We start from the raw sequence: 15,365 nt of genomic DNA, 5'->3' as shown, positions 1-15,365 counted from the left end.
TTTTGAAGAGTAAGAGGGGATCTCGCAGAAACTTATAAAATTCTAACAGGGCTTTTTTTTGTTTTTACTTCAGTTCAATCCAATCAAGTCTAATTCAGAGCCTGAACAAGTTGAGACATTCCCGATCCAAGCTGACAAGGCAGGGCTCTAACCTCCTGTTTTGGGCTTGATCTACATGATCCAAACTGGTTGGAGTAGGCATAGTTCCTCCTCCAAGGCTTGATCTCACTTGCATGTTATCCAAAATACCAAGATGCCACTTTTAAAAATTGCTTCAAATGAAGCTAAAATTTAACCTAATGACTTCAGCAAAACCAGCATGTCGATACTACACTTGATCTTAGCCAGAAGGCTGAGAAGTGATAGACAGGATAGAGGGGATGCTCTTGATGGTGGGGCCGTCCAGAACTAGGGGTCATAGTTTGAGGATAAAGAGTTTGAGCATAAGCTTTTCGGAACTGAGGTGAGGAGAAATTTCTTCACCCAAATGGTAGCGAACATGTGGAATTCACTACCACTGAGTGTAGTTGAAGCCAGAATGTTTGATTCCATGAAGAAATTAGATCTAGCTCTTGGAGCTAAAGGGATCAAAGGATATGGGCAGAAGTGACGGGGCGGGGCGAGGGGTGCGGGAAACAGGATATTGAACTCATTGATCAACCATGATCAAAAGTGAATGGTGGAGCAGGCTCGAAGGGCTGAATGGCCAACTCCTGCTTCTAGTTTCTATGTTTTACAGTATGATTAACATTGGTCTGATGCACAATATCAATCACCCTCAAATTCCCCTTGTTATTTTACACAACATAAAATTCATATTATAAGCTTATGTACAAATTAATATAAAGTACTAAAGATTTTAATTTAATTTGCAGCACTCGTGTTAATTAAAATTTCTGAAAACACCAGTGATATGTAAAGGTGATGAATCAGTGTCAGTAATGACAACTGTGATTCCATTCCCTTTCTTCTTACCCTTAAATGATGTACTAATTTATTCAAATGCCCCACTTTCAAACTAGGACAGATGTTATTATTCATTCAGAAAACACACCTCAAAATAGGGCTAAATGTTTTAAGGGAGTTAGCCTTAGTTAAATCTATGGGTTTTAAAAAAATTGTTTTGGAAGCAATTACAATCAGCTATTCTGATCAAAAACAGCAAGCCATTTTATTCTGCACATTTTTTTCCTGCTCAGTACAGTTCTGATAGAAAACAGAAGCAGATTCCATGCGCCCCCTCCTCCCACGTGGTCCTGAACTGGAAAATATTGTTGTAAAGACATTTTGCGTCTCACTAAGAGGTCTGAAGGCTATTGTTTAACATCAACTGTTTATTGTGACACACGCCTATACATATCTCCAAGGTATAGCCCTAGCAAGGCGTTATCTTCATGCAGACTCTTTCAGACTCTCCCTACACTCTGCCCACCATCACATGATTCTTTACATCAGAATTTGAGCAGTACTGTTCTCCAGTCGTACATTAACCCATGCTATGCTGACCTCATTCAGTTGCACTTTGTGTGTACAGAAAGCTATCACAGAACATCTAGAGTGGAGCAAGAGATTAATTGCTATTAATGGGAACTTGGGAGCAAATTTTCTGTTTTGGTTTACTTAGTGGAGTCCATTGAGAATAAACTTGACAGGATTGATTGCACAACCAATAAGGGATGACATTATGGCTTCCTCTTATTTATGTTAACCAATATTCTCAAGTTACGCGATTATGTTTGCAAGGCTCTTACTGACAGTACAGGACCTCACTGGTAGACATGGGGCATAAATTGGGCACGTGAGCTGGGGTACCCAATTTATCATATGCCACCTCTCATGATGCAAGGTTTCAGAGTAGTGAGGGGCACATTATGTTACCAGCATGTGCAAGTCTCAATTATATTGTTCACTTCGATTAGGCCTCATACTGAATTTTACCACTTTCACTTTAGGGTGTGCCATCAATGTGCATTGCACAAAAATGAAATGAACACAGAGCTTGTTGGAGTTCCTCTTAAAGCGAGGTACATATTGTCTGAATTTCACCTTAGTGTTCTGGCTGGAAGCATTCCTCTTTTTTTTTGCATTAGGTTCTTCCATAGGCTAAATCCAGTAGTATATTCTCTGAGCTGCTTGCCTGGCCTGGATCCCATCAAGGGGACTGATTTCTGTCTCACCACCACAGTTGTGAAATTACATCTGGTCCCCAGTGAACCTCAGGAGTGGGAATTTCTATTTAAGGAACTCTTCCCCATGTCCAATCATATGTCTACTACTAATGCCTAGCAATGGGTTTGGGAGTGGAAAAGGATTTCAAGAAGACAAAAGAAAGGTAGCTGCATCTTGTATCTCAGGAATCTGGCACCAACTCAGCACTGACACAGTAATCAAAACCACAAAATTCAGTTCTGTAGTGCTATGTAGAATATAGGAGCCCAGAATCCTGAAGTTGGCAGTTGTCCAGCTGTTTCCATCAATGCCTGTGTGATGTGTCACATAAAACATAAGGACTAGGAGCAGGAGTAGGCCATCTGGCCCCCCGAGCCTGCTCTGCCATTCAATAAGATCATGGCTGATCTTCTTGTGGACTCAGTTCCACGTATCCGGCCACTCACCAGATCCTTAATTCTTTTACTGTTCAAAAATCTATCTATCTTTGTCTTAAAAACATTCAATGAGGTAGCCTCAACTGCTGCACTCGGCAGGGAATTCCACAGTTTCATAACCTTATGGGTGAAGAAGTTCCTCCTCAACTCAGTCCTAAATCTGCTTTCCCTTAATTTGAGGCTATGCCCCCTAGTTCTAATTTCACCCGCCAGTGGAAACAACTTCCCTGCTTCTATCTTATCTATTCCTTTCATAATCTTTTATGTTTCTCTAAGATCTCCCATCATTCTTCTGAATTCCAATGAGTATAGCCCAGTCTACTTAGTCTCTCCTCATAAGCCAACCCTATCAACTCTGATCAACCTAGTGAATCTCCTCTGCACCCCCTCCAGTGCCAGTATATCCTTTCTCAAGTAAGGAGACCAAAACTCCAGGCATGACCTCACCAGCACCTTATACAGCTGCAACATAACCTCACTGATTTTAAACCCCATCCCTCTAGCAATGAAGGACAAACTTCCATTTGTCTTCTTAACTACCTTCTGCAGCTGCAAACTTTTTGTGATTCTTGCACAAGGACACTCAGGCCCCTCTGCACAGCAGCATGCTGCAATATTTGACCATTTAAATAATAAATAATAATAATCCATTTTGCTGTTATTCCTGCCAAAATGAATGACGTCACATTTACTAACATTATGCTCCATCTGCCAGACCCCCTTGTCCATTCATTTAGACTATCTATATCCCTTTGCAGACTTTCAGTGTCCTCTACATGCTTTGCTCTGCCACGCATTTAGTCATCTGCAAATGTTGACATGCTACACTTGGTCGCCAACTCCAAATCATCTATGTCAATTGTAAAATTTGAGTCACACTTGTGAAGATCCTTGCATGATTGTGCCATCCTTGCAATGGAAGCATGCAGAGTGGGCAAATCGTGACCTGGGTGTCTTTGTACACCAGCCGCTGAAGTTAAGCATGCAGATGTAACAGACAGTAAAGAAGCAAATGTTGTTTTGGCTGTCATAGTGAATGGATTTGAGTACAGGAGCAGGGATTCTTGCTGTAATTATATAGACTCCACACCTCAAATATTGTGTGCAGTTTTGGTCTCCTTTTCCGAGGAAGATGTTCTTGCCACTGAAGGAATGCAGCGAAGGTTTACTAGGCTGATTCCTGGATGGCAGGACTAAGATAGAATAGGGTGTGAGCGGGTAAAGAGAAAGGGTACATTCGAGCTTAGGAGGCCCCCTGCCACAGGGCGCCTGAAGATAGAATGCCTTTTCCTTTCCACCCTCTAAAGAGATTATTTTTTTAAAAATCGGGCTGCCCACTCCTACCCAACTGGCCACGCCAAATGTTTTATCACACGGGCAGAGTATTGCCAGAGTCAATTGGCTTGGTAATGGCGGAGGCCGAGTGGAGACCTGTTAGAAACCTATAAAATTATTTGAGGCATAGATAGGGTTGACAGTCAGAATCTTTTTTCCGAGAGTTGAATTGCCTAATACTAGGGGGCATGCACTTAAAGTGAGAGGGGAAAGTTCAAAGGGGATGTGAGGGGTAGGTTTTCTTACACAGAGAGTGGCAGATGTCAGGAACATGCCGTCAGGGGTGGATAGGTATGGTAGGAGCATTTAAGGGGCTTTTAGATAAGCATGTGAATATGCAAGGAATAGAGGAATATGGACCAAGGGCAGACAGAAGAGATTAGTTTAATTTGGCATCATGTTCAGCACAGCATCATGGGCTGAAAGGTCTGTGCTGTACTGTTCTATGCTCTATGTTAACAAGTAAAATTGACTTTTGACTATCTAATTAAATATGTTGGTTGTAGGGGGGGAAGATGGTGAGTACGCACTCCTTCCTCTCACACCTTCAAAAAAGGCCCAGCAGGGCCATATAAAATGCAGCTCTCCTTCTTTATACCTATTGTATATCAATATGGACCACGATGGTTGTTTACCCTGTTCAACCTTCCTTGTTAAAGTGCTGTGCAGCCAGCGGCATCCTTCATCCTGGCACAAGGGAGGCAACATGCCATCCTCAATTCACATCTGCGGCCACAGAATATGTCTGTTCCCCCTATCACTACAGCTTTCCCCATTTTATTTCTGCCCCCTTAGACCAGTGATGTCCTGGATTTGGCTCTGGCTGCTCTCCCCATTGGATCCATCACCCTCACCAGGATTCAAAACTGAATACAGGTTGGACAGTGCAAAATGACCCATGGGATTTCAGCACTAACTGACCCTTGATCCCCTGCTGCTCTTCCTTTCCACCCTGCCTGCACACCCTTAAGCTGCAGGATAACTCCTTCTGGAAATGTGCTGTCCATGAAACTCTCATTCTCACAGATGCATCAGCTGCTGTTTAAGCCCCAAAACCTGGAGGTCAAGCTTTCCAGCTCATAAAAAATATTTCCTGCACCCGTGGATGTCCAGGATGCGAGAAACATCCTGGAGTTTGAACATTGCACAGGATATGCACTCCAAAAGGACCAAGGGGCCCTAGCCTGCCTTAGTTTATTTACATAGACCAAACTGGCAGTATTGTTTGTGCTTTAGAAAAATTTGTTCTACATCTTTTCTTCTGAAATACATAACATGTTTTCTCCTTTTCATAAAGTTATCTTTCTTTCCATTTACTTTTCTCTTTTTCGTCAATTATAAGATCATACCATTATTATTGTAATCATTATTCAATAGAATTGTTGTTTTGACACGATGCTTGTCACAGTCAATCATTCCCGTTACATCCAGAGTATGGCTCTCAGCATATGACATACGTGAGACTCTGAAATGGACTCTCTCATGACTCCCCACACTGTTAATTTCACTGACTTAACAAAAATGAAATAGAGGATTAAATAAATATAGATTTTTTAAAAGATGTATTCCTTTCTCAGTTGCAAAGCCAATGCTTGGAGTGGACAGGGCAAGCCCTGGTTCAACTCCTTGCTTGTTCCAAAAATGAATTCCATCTAAATCTAATTCATGGTCCCCATAAAAGTGATGTACGAGATGCAAGCTGACAAGAGCAGGCATTACACATGATCTCACACTTGGTCCCATGCTTGATAAATGCATAAATGCATAATTCTATCACTCTACCTTCTCATGTGACTTTCTAATTCTGTGTCTCTATAGCAAGTGGGTTTATCAAGACCTGCACATTAAGATGTAAAAAGCTGTGTAAAGGGAAATTGCTGATAGTGAGATTGCTATCCCAGACTTTGACCAATGTGTACATGCCCCAATTTATTTACATACTTAGTGTATGACGTAAATGTCACAAAGATAAGCTTCCTTTACTTATTGCACAAAATATTAGGTATTCAAATCACCACTATATTTGCAACAGAACTAAAATCAAAGAGAATTGCAGCATTTTGTTCATTTAATGCACTTTACAGCCTTTTAAAGTAAATACAAAGTTTTGTCATTTATGTCCACAATTACTTTCCGAAAAATGTAATAAAACTATACTAAAGGAAAACATTTTCTCTTTGATGCTGCTTAACAGAGAATAATAGAAGATACTTGCACTGAAATTATCACCAGACCAATAACTGCTGAGAATCACATTTTCACTTGATGCTGAAGGTTGTTGAGGAGACTGTCAGATTCTGAAGCCAACATTTCATTTGTAAAATCTCACACACAGTATCAGTGCAGTTGTTTTTCATTGTCAAGAAGCAACAGGCAGTTGAAATGCCCCAGGTTAATTACTCATTTCCCACTGACATTAATTTGGCTCCTTTATACTAACGGATAGCATCAGCACTCCTTCAAACTAGCTCTCCAATTATGTCAGAACCACAATGTAAATGAAAACATCAAACATGAGAAAAGGCAAACAAAAAGAATTAAACATTGCTTTTGTGACTAATTTCAAAAAATAACACAAGCTGACAATCATAGAGTTCATTATACTGTCACTGTCGTGACAATAGTGTACACTACGCCAATGCCAAAGTAAATGGACAATTTCAAAATCAGATCCTCACATCACCGTGGAACACAGGGCAGGATATTTTTCATGGCAGGTTTTCTGCCAAACACAACAGCCCCACAGTCATCTCTAATACAGCAGCCCCCACAGTCATTTCTCATACAGCAGCTCCCACGGCCATTTTTTATACATCAACCCCACAGCCATCTTTAATACATCAACCCCACAGCTATCTTTTACACAGCAGCTTCCACGGCCATATTTAGTACAGCAGCCCCCATAGCCATCTTTAATACAGCAACCTCCACAGCCATCTTCATTATAGCAGTAACCATGGCAATCTTTAATACAGTAGCCCCATAGTCATCTTTAATACAACAACCCTAGTGGCAATCTTTAATGCAGGAGCCCACTCAACCATCTTTAACACAGCAGCCCCCATGACCATCTTTAATGCAGGAGCTCATACAGCATCTTTAATGCAGGAGTCCTTGCAGCCATTTTTAATACAGCAGACCACATGGTCATATTTTAAACAGCAGTCCCCATGGTCATCCTTAATATAGACAGCCCGGTGGCCATCTTTAATACAGCAGTCCCCATGGCATCTTCAATACATCAGCTCCCGTGGCCATTTTTAACACAGCAACCTCCATGACCATCTTTAATATAGCAGCCCCATGGCCATCTTTATTTAGTACAGCAGCCCCATGGCCATCTTTAATACAGGAGCCCCCCTGGCCATCTTTATACAGCAGACCCCATGGCCATCTTTAATATAGGACCCTTCACAACCATCTTTAATACAGCAGCCCCCATGGCATCTTTAATACATCAGCTCCTGTGGCCATCTTTAATACAACAGCCGCCATGGTCATCTTTAATACATTGACCCCGCAGCCATCTTTAATACGAAAGCCCATACAGCCATCTTTAATATAGCTGCTCCCACGGCTGTCTTTAATACAGCAGTCCCCATGGCCATCTTTGATATAGCAGCCCATATGACCATCTTTATCACAGCAACCCCTATGGGCATCTTTAAAATAGCAGCCCATACAGCCATCTTTAATACAACAGCCCCCACAGCCATCTTTAATACAGGAGCCCATACAGCCATCTTGAATATAGCAGCTCCCATGGCCATCTTTAATACAGCCATCTTTCATTGATTATATTTAAAAGTTGTTGCTTTGCATAGGTTTATTTTTGCCTTTTACTATTGACTTAGGTCATACATCCAGACTTGATTTCTGTTTGAAATCTATTGGTTTCAAGAACAAAAAAAAAATCTGTATAAAAAGAAGTGGCTGCATAAGTAATGATGGGTAGTTTGTTAGTTTGCAATGAGCAAGGAGAGAGTACTCTCCATTACAGTTGCTGAATCTGGGCATGTGACAGCTCAGTTTGTCCTCATGCATCATAGAGTCATAGACGTTTACAGCATGGAAACAGGCCCTTTGGCCCAATTTATCCATGCCGTTCTTTTTTTTTAAAGCCTTAAGCTAACCCCAATTGCCCACATTTGGCCCATATCCTTCCATCTTACCCATGTAACTATCTAAATGATTTTTAAAAGACAAAATTTTATCCGCCTCTACTAATACCTCTGGCAGTTTGTTCCAGACGCTCACCACCCTGTATGTGAAAAAAGTGCCCCTCTGGACACTTTTGTATTTCTCCCTCCCATCTTAAACCTATGCCCTCTAGTTTTAGACTCCCCTACCTTTGGAAAAGATATTCATTGTCTACCTAGTCTATGCTCTTCATTATTTTATAGACCTCTATAAGATAACCCCTTAGTCTTCTACGCTCCAGAGAAAAAAAGTACCAGTCTATCCAGCCTTTCCTTATAACTCATACCATCAAGTCCCGGTGGCAAGTAAATCTTTTTTGCACTCTTTCTATAATAGGGTGACCAGAACTGTACGCAGTATTCCAAGTGAGGCCTTACCAATGTCTTCTACAACTTTAACAAGATGTCTCAACTCCTGTATTCAATGTTCTGACCAATGAAACCAAACATGCTGAATGCCTTCTTCACCACTCTGTCCACTTGTGACTCCACTTTCAAGGAGCTATGAAGATGTACCCTCTAGATCTCTTTGTTCTATAACTCTCCCCGGTGCCCTACCATTAACTGAGTAGGTCCTGCCCTGGTTCAATCTACCAAAAAAGCATCACCTCGCATTTATCTAAAATAAACTCTATCTGCCATTCGTCAGCTCACTGGCCCAATTGATTAAGATCCTGTTGCAATCAGAGGTAACTTTCTTCACTGTCCACTATGTCATCTGCAAACACATCTCATCAGACACAACAAGAACTATGTAACTGTAATTGTCTTTCTAGTGGAAGAATCCACTGAACACAATTGCAAGAGATTTTTAATGCTAATGTGGCAATAAACTGTACGTTAATTAGTTTAAGCTTTTGAACAGCAATCATAAATAATCATTTATAAATCTGATTAAGGGCATCTGAAAGCATTTTCAGGAGAATAAATGTCTCATTTTGGGGGTTGCTTAGTCGTCATATTGTACATTGTGCTGCTGAATTGAGAGTGCCACTGATAAGAAGAAGAATATTTGAGGCCACAACTCTTCAAGCAGTGAGTTCTTGATTCTGGCCCAGCCTTTAGGTTATTGCATTGTTGCTGAGCAGCTCTGGCACATCCCCTAGTGACCAAAGTAATGTATTGTAACATCTGAGCATGTTGATATACTACCCGCTCTGCTGCCTGTCTGCTAGGGAGGGGTGAGTATAAACTGAGTTGTTCAATAATGACTGCCTGCAGCCGAGAACATAGTGCAAGATATCATGAAATATGATACGCGTGAGACTCTGAAAAGCACTTTCATGTCTGCTTGCGCTATTTATTTCAATGAGTCTGGGGTGGAATTCCTTTTTACCCTTCATTTGAGAAGTTAAGGGTTGAAGTCTGAAGAACAACGCGACACTTTTTGGAACTCCTAAATATGTTGCTGTTCAGTCATCTGGCAAGATGTTGAGTGTCTTACACTTAGCAAGAGATCTGGCAGGAGGCAAAGATCCTTTATCAAAGTAACCTTTATATACATATTTAACTGTGTAGGGAATTACAGAGCCCCTGCTCATCCCTCAGGTCATGATGTGGAGATGCTGGCGTTGGACTGGGGTAAACACAATAAGAAGTCTCACAATATCAGGTTAAAGTCCAACAGGTTTATTTGGTAGCAAAAGCCACAAGCTTTGGAAGCGTTTGCTGTCCCTCAGGTTCCAATCATTCCCCTCTATGTGACATCTTACCGCACAACTCCTTATGCACATGCTCAGTAGCTATTGTTGTATAGCATTGTTAGAGTTAACCCTTTAGTTGACACTAAAGTTGATTTTGAGGAAGCTTGAACAATTTGAAAGATTGCTTCATTTAATGTTGACATTTAGTTTTTAAACTCCTATCAGCTGCAGGCTGTAATTCAGAATGCTGCTCTTAGCAGTCCAGCAATTAACTCTCCAATACATTTCTGGGCCCCAGGGAAGTGGTGGTGGCTCCATGGAGTATGAACCAGTCGTCCTCTCTTAGGCTGATGGCATTTCTTGACCTGCCGCTGCCATTCTGCCAGTGCCCCTACTGTTCCCTGTCAGCTATCCAACCCAGCCCATGTTGAGGTTCTGCTATTCGAAGTCAGCCTTTCCAGACCCAGAGCTGCTGGTGGTTATTTTGCAAGATTGTTTACAGTGCCCCTCTTCCCACTGTAAGTCAGAGACCTTCCATCAGCCATGCTGCAGCCACTGGGGTAGCTATTAGGCCATGCGATGGCACACAGGAAATGTACAATATGAACTGTTCAGTTTTGAATGGAACATTGGATGGTTTGACTGATAAAATTGGCGAACTGAAAAGCAATCACTAGATGTTTGTCAGGATGAAGAGTCACGCAGTGATACTGGAACTACGTCAACCACCAGAAAGCTTGATGGCAGTCTCTGAAACCTATCAAACTGTTTAAACTGTAGGGAACAAGACTGCCTGGCCTATGGATGCGAGCATCACCTAGTCTTGTGACTGCTTTTCAGCTCATTAGTTGTCACTTATTGGATGCTTCAGTGAGGCCTGTTTTACGGAGATCTGATTTCAGCTTGGACTCTTTGAAACCTTCTCACTGAGATCCAATTAGGAATCCTTGCTGCAAAATATTCTCCTTCATTCATATCTAGATATTAGGGAGCAAGCGCTTTCATGTGAATAAAGAAAGCAATTGGTTAGTCTGGCATATTTGTCATTATTAACTGTTTAGTGATTGTAATTTACAACTTTCAGCACAATACAAAATTAAAGCACAAGGTTATAACTTTTTAAACTCTATTTATTACCCAAAATAGAATCATTGAAGGAAGCATAGAAAAAAGCCACTCAGGTCATTGAGCTTCCAGTTTATTTCAAAGAGAATCCAATTAATCCCACCTTCCCCAGAAATTTCCTGGCACAAAAAGTAAGCCACTTTAAACTTGTCATCGGCAACTCTCTACCTCCATTTCTGCAGTGAACCCAAAATAAATAACCAGGTCTGCAAATGTTTTGAGCTTCCAACAATGAACTTTAAAAATCTAAAGGCTGCAACCTCTTTTGTGATCACCTTTACCTCTGTTAGTGTGAGTGAGTGCTGTTGTGAATACACTCAGGAGTTGAGAAATGAATATTTATTCTTTCTTGTTTTAAACTTAGGAGAAAAGCTGTCCTACGTCTGTTCTTGAGTCAGAATACTCAAGGAGGTTAAAACACATCTTTAGAACACATCTATTTGTGACCAATCGAGAGGTAGTTAAAGGTGAAACAATTCTACCATCTCTCTGTAACAATAAACACTATGCCACACATATATTCCAAAAAGCTTTATTTCAGAATTGAGTGAATTATCATCTCTTTAGAAAGTAATGGGGTTGCGATCAAAACTCACACAAGTAGTAGAAATAATGATTATAATTTCCAGCTTGATGAGAAAACCTGTGAAACATCTCCTTTAATCAAGCTTCAAGATCAACCTGGTACTCAAAGACCTGCTAGTCTGTGATACACTCCATAAGCAATTTCTTCAAATCATCTTGGTTCTATCAAAGGTGACAATTGATCTTGATGAAGAGGGCAGTAGCTCCTGCATTCAGACATAATCAAAACATTTTGTCGTTTATTGGACTCTTTGAGAAATATGCTCTGGGACAATTATTTTAATATTTATAAGATGATCTACATCAATGGGAATGAAGTGGAAATGATCGAAGGCTTCAGCTTTCTAAATGTCCAGATCACCAACAATCTGTCCTGGTCCCTCCACACCAACGCTATAGTTAAGAAAGCCCCCCAATGCCTCTATTTTTTCAACAAAATGGGTTAAGGAAATTTGGCAAGCCTGATACGACTCTCACCAATTTTTACTGATGCACCATAGAAAACATCCTTTCTGGGTGTATCATAGTCTGGTACGGCTCCTGCTCTGTCCAAGACCGCAAAAAACTACAGAGTTGTGAACAAAGGCCAGTCCATTACTCAAAGCAGCCTCCCATCAATTGACCCTGCCCACACTTCCTGCTGCCTCAGGAATCAGCAGCATAATTAAGGACCCCACGCACACAGGGCATTCTCTCTTTCATCTTCTTCTGTCAGGAAAAAGATTCAAAAGTCTGGGATCATGCACTAACCAACTCAAGAACAGCTTCTTCCCTGCTACCATCAGACTTTTGAATGGACCTACCATATATTAAGCTGATCTTTCTCTGCACCCTAGCTATTATTGTAACACTACATTCTGGACCTTTTCATCTCCTTCTACCCTGTGCACTCAATGAATGGTATGCTTTGTCTGTGTAGCACACAAGAAACAATACTTTTCACTAATATATATGACAATAAATAAAATTTAAAAATCTAAATATTTGTATTTGTTAATAAAGATTCATTAATTTTATTTTCTTTCTGTCCTTTATTTGCTGAATGGATCTATCCCTCTCTGAATGTCCTTGTCTCTTAGGCTGACTGACTACTCAAAAATGCATGTCAATAATAGAATATAGAACATAGAACACTACAGCACAAACAGGTCCTTTGGCCCACAAGTTGCGCCAATCATATCCCTACCTACCAGGCCTATCTATAACCCACAATCCCATTAAATCCCATGTACTATAATCCTCAATCCCATTAAATCCATTTCTGTCAGGTGACCATAGTATTTTCTTTCTGTACATTTTTTTTAAATCAATCTTTAGCCTGAATAATGCAGTCTCAAAACATACTGTATTTTCTTCATATCTGAGAAAATAAGAAAGCATGATGGGCAGACTGTGCAACCTCTGGTGTGGAATAGACTTACAAAGAATAACTGTTGATCCTGAGGTGCATCCTAAGGTAGACCTAAGATTACAGGTTTTAGAAACTGTGATTCAATGTTAGCGTACAGTTGGAAGAAACCCTAAGCACAATCTTTCAAATGCATTTCCAGCTCGTAAAATCCAATATGTGGAAAGCTATCCACCTCAAATTCGATGATGGGGTTTATGAGAAAAAAGAGATTTTTCTTTCTTTATTCTTCCTTGGGAGGTGGGCATCTCTGGCAAAGCAAGCATTTATCGCCCATCCCTAATTGCCCTTGAAGGGAGTGGCTTGCTAGGCCATTTCAGAGTCAACTGCATTGCTGTATGTTTGAAGTCATATGTAAACCAGACCAGGTAAAGTTGGCAGATTTCCTTCCTTAAAGGACATTGGTGAACTAGATGGGTTTTTACAATAATCGACAATGGCAATTTTACAGTGATCATCAGACTCTTAATTCCAGATTTTTTTAAATAAATTCAAATTTCACCATCTGCCGTGGTGGGATTCAAATCCAGTACCTGTTAATGCGGTCCCCACAGCATTACCCTGTGTCTCTGGATTGGTAGTCCACTGACAATACCATTGCACTATCACCTCCCCCAAACTACCAGTTTAAAGTTAATTTATAAATTAAAATTAATTAATAGATTAAATTCAAATTGTTAATAAGTGAATTTAAAACTAAAATAGAATAAAAGGAAAATAGAGAGGTTAAAAAGTTTGTGATTTATTTCTCCACACCTTCTGAGTTGTATACACTGCATTCTTTTGCAATTTAGGCTAATATTATATTCAGAAAGCTGCTTTTCTTATTAGTGTAGCTTTAGTCCTCTTAAAATAGTGCCAATGTGTAAGCATTTTAAATTCTATACAGTTTTAATCTTCACACTCTTAGAAAATAGTTTGAAATAATCTGATTAGATTAATATATACAGATGAACTTGACAGCCACTGCAAGGCAGTAATGTGTTCCACAATTCCCTACTGCTAATATTTGCAATTGTTGTAAGCATCAACTTTACATCGTGAATATGTCAGAATTGTCTTGAGGCATGCCATGTTCTGTTTTACAGATGCATTGTTTTAATTGATGCAAAGTATAGAGATTTTCTGCACGTGCAGTGAATGGCAAGTGTGAGAACATTTTAATTACTGTATTATGGTTGCACTTTATGGAAGTTGTCCTGTGTATTAATTATTGGATCCCATTCTGTATTAAGCAAATCACGATGCCTTTGAAGAACTCCACCCTTGCAGGTCTTTTGGTGCATTAGGTTGTCCCAGTGCACTTCGTAAATGAGTTTAAGTTTTGAAGTTTATTTATCAGTGTCACAAGTAGGCTTACATTAACTACAATGAAGTTACTGTGAAAATCCCTTGTGTTAAGTGGGTGGATGACAAGTATCAGACGCCAAACAGAATTTAGCAGAAGAGTTACAGAAACAACGTTTAACGGGGTTTAAGAAAATATTTAATAAAAATAATAGTTCAACCCAACCTTAAACAAATTAAATCAGCAGTATAGAAGTTTTAAGATGTGATTTTTAGCCAATGGTATTGGGGAAACTTAACAAAACAAACGCAGAACAAATATAAACTTAAGAGTGAATAACGGGTTCTGCATACATAGTTTGTTGATATATTAGATATGAGAATTTTGTCTTCCTTACACAAATAAGAAATTGCAGACCAAGTTATTACAGTGAGTCCTGATTGTTCTTTTTAAATTGAATAAAAAGAGATTTTTCACTCGTTCTTATAATATGCACATTGCTGTTAAGACTGATATTTGTCTATTCCTAGTTACCCTTGAGAGCTGATGGGTTCTCCTTGAAAAGCCGTAAATTATGAGGTGAAAGTGAATCTACACTCCTGTTATATGGTGAGTTCCAGAATGTTGATCCTGTGGCAATGAAAGTACAACAATATACCTCTAAGTCAGAATGGTGCGTGATCTGAAGGGGAACTTGGAACCAATGGTTTTTCCATACAGCTTTTGTCCTTCTAAATGGTGGAGGTGCTGCTAAAGCCAGTTTCTGCAAACATTCTGCAAACACCAGCTGGTACACACTGCAACCATGGTGTGCCATTGATGGAGGAAGTGGATATTTAAACCGGTGGACTGAGTGACCTGAATAGTGTTGGGTTTCAAGTGTTGTTGTAGGCCCACCCATCCAGGCAAGTGAAGAGTATTTCAGCCCACTCCTTAGTTGTGACTTATAGGCTTTGAGGAATCAGGAGATCAGGTTGTGTGGAATACACAACATCTGACCTTCTCCAATAACCATAGCATTTCTGTACAATTAATTTTCTGATCAGCATATTAATGGTCCAACAATGGTAATGCCAGTGAATGTCAAGTAGATGTGTTTAGGTTCTCTCTTGTCGGCTATTAATTGTACATAATTATGTATATTAATAAAATTGACAAAAGTAGGTTAATGGAGTA

General features: G+C 40.0%; 1 pseudogene; it reads right to left on the bottom strand.

Annotated features, from left to right (window-relative positions):
• Positions 1–214: 214 nt before the first annotated feature.
• On the bottom strand, positions 215–364 carry LOC145345775 (U2 spliceosomal RNA; annotated as a pseudogene).
• Between the last annotated feature and the right edge of the window lie 15,001 nt (positions 365–15,365).

This window comes from Carcharhinus amblyrhynchos, chromosome 7 (genome assembly GCF_965287045.1).
Source record: "Carcharhinus amblyrhynchos chromosome 7, sCarAmb.v2.hapA, whole genome shotgun sequence".
Lineage (NCBI taxonomy): Eukaryota > Metazoa > Chordata > Chondrichthyes > Carcharhiniformes > Carcharhinidae > Carcharhinus > Carcharhinus amblyrhynchos.
Note: the sequence above shows the minus strand (reverse complement) of the source record. Positions and strands in the feature narration are given on the sequence as shown.